Raw genomic sequence first — 2,778 nt, 5'->3', positions numbered from 1 at the left:
ACCTGATATTTGACAAAGGGGCCAAGAACTTTCACTGGAATAAAGGCAGCATGAACAGCAAATGGTGCTAGCAAAACTAGATCTCCACCTGTAGAAGTATGAAACTAAACCCCTGTCTTTCACCTTGCAAAAAAGGCAATTCCAAATGGATCAAAGACCTCATTGTAAACCCTGAAACTCTGAAACTGTTAGAAGAAAACATTGGTAAAAACAAACAAAATATAGGTGCAGAAAAGGATTTTCTAAACCGGACATCAATTGCTCAGGAAACAAGGTCAAGAATCAAAAAATGGGACCTCATTAGCTAAAAAGTTTCTGTACATCAAAGGAGGCAACCAGGGAAGTGAAGAGAAAACTGACAGAATGGGAGAAAATCTTCACTAGCGACACATCTGACAGTGGTTTAATATTCAGAATATATTACAAACTCAAAAAACAGAATCAGTATAACTCAAAGACCTCAATGTAAAGCCTGAAACTCTAAAACTATTAGAAGAAAACATTGGGGAAAACCAACAAGATATAAGCATAGGAATGGATTTTCTAAATCAGACATCAATTGCTCAGGAAACAAGGGCAAGAATTAATAAATGGGACCTCATTAAGCTAAAAAGCTTCTGTACCTCAAAGGAGGCAACCAGGGAAGCAAACAGGAAACTCACAGAATCGGAGAAAATCTTCACCAGTGACACATCTGACAGAGGTTTAATATCCAGAATATCTAACAAACTCAAAAAACAGAGAATCAAGACAAGAAGTAACCCAGTTAAAAGATGGCACTCCTTGGCATATACCCAAAGAACTCATCCTATTGCAGAGACACATGTACAACCATGTTTTTTGCTACTCTTTTCACAATAGCTAAGAGGTGAGAGCAACTTAAGTGTCCCTCAATTGACAAGTGGATAATGAAAATGTCGTTCATTTATATGATGGAGTTTTTCTCAGCAGTAAAGAAAGATGAAATCATGAAATTTGCATGTAAATGGATGGAACTAGAAATTGTTATACTAAGTAAAGTAACACAGATTCAGAAAAAAAATCGATGTATGTTCTCCCTTATATGTGGATCTGAGAACCAAATCCTGATAAGTGAGTATGTATCCAGACATAACTACAGGAAAGAGGATAATGGAAATGAACCAGGAGGTAAAAAAAAAAGAAAGAACCTGAAAGAGAATAACAGCAGGAAACATGGGTTAATAAGGGAGATATGGATAAAAATTGGGTTAGTTTAAGGTGGGGGGAGGGTATACAAGGAACCTAGAGGATAAAGGGAAAGATGGAGCTCCAGATAGGTAGGAATATAGGAGAAGGGTATTATTAATGGAGAAAGGTGGGAAATGGGGGCACCTTAATTGGGGGAATCATGATGGAGGGGTGAGACAATGTGAGAGATAAATAATGCCTAGTTAGTTTTGAAAACCAGAGGGAACCATATTATTCCAACAACCTACTGACAAATTATACATACCACATCAAGAAATATATGTCTAGGTAAGGTTTATCTGAGAACAATTGTTCTTTGCCCAAGATTTATCTACATGGCACACAGTAATTAAAAGTACCAGACTGGTGGAACTAACCTTCTTGGATGTTTAACAGACATACTTTGAGGCCTATAATGATTTGGTCAGAGGGACATAAAGGACAGTTTTTGCTCCTTGCCCTCCTAGGTCAAGTAGTTCCAGGGGACTATGACCAACTCTTAAAATATCCTGTAATTGTAGTGGGTCATCTTTCCTCTTGATCAAGGAGGCTGAAGAGACCCCATCAGATGGACTTGAACCAGTGTCCAGTCTACAAAAAGGAGGGTCAATACAGAGGAATCATTTCTTCCATGCTTCCAAGCGAAGCCAGCCATGGTCGAACAATGACCTTTGACTTATCTTCACATAGGCGGAACTGGTAAAAGAAAGGAGCCAGGGGTTCCTCCCAAGCCCATGTGACCACTGAAGAACAGATCCTCAAACGACCTTAAGACTAAAAATAAATTGGTTTATCTGGGCCAACTGTATGGCCTTAAACACCCAAAAGGAAAGTATAACTAAAGATTAAAGGGGCCAATATAATTTTTTAAGAGTCCATGTGTGTAGTTAAAGGCTACATAACAACCACAAGGCCAGATAGGAGATACCTTCTTTTGAGTTGTTATCCAGTGTGGCCCAAGGGAGTCCCAGATAGTAGAAAACCAGCATACAACTGGGAAAATGAACAGCAGACCCCAATCTTATCCAAAGAAATATTGACAACTGATTACCGCTAGATGAGGAACAGCTGACCCTCCTAAAACAAAGACCTCTAGATAAGCTGACTAGATTCACCAGATGGCCAAGTAGTGGGGAATGGCTGGGGGTGATGACATCACAGTGGACATTAGCAAGGATAACAGAGTATAAGGACCTTAGTGGCGGGGGGAAGGGAGGCTATTGGAGGGTGCCATCTGGGAATTGGGTGTATAGTTGAAGAAGATAGTTTGGGATGTTCTGTGTGATACACACACACACAGAAACATCAAAAATTTTTAAAAAGTATTATATTTGAGGAGGAAGCATAAAAATTTACATCATGTTAATTAGTAGAGTGTATAAACATTACCATTGAAATCTACCTGATGACTTCATAGACATACACATGTGCCAAGGACCCGAGTGCAACCAGTATAAACATTACCATTGAAATCTACCTGATGACTTCATAGACATACACATATGCCAAGGACCCGAGTGCAACCAATTGTGACTAGCAATAATCAGATACATACAGATTAGAGACGCA

The sequence above is a fragment of the Nannospalax galili genome, unplaced genomic scaffold, assembly GCF_000622305.1.
Source record: "Nannospalax galili isolate Female #2095 unplaced genomic scaffold, S.galili_v1.0 scaffold522, whole genome shotgun sequence".
NCBI classification, from domain to species: domain Eukaryota; kingdom Metazoa; phylum Chordata; class Mammalia; order Rodentia; family Spalacidae; genus Nannospalax; species Nannospalax galili.
Note: the sequence above shows the minus strand (reverse complement) of the source record.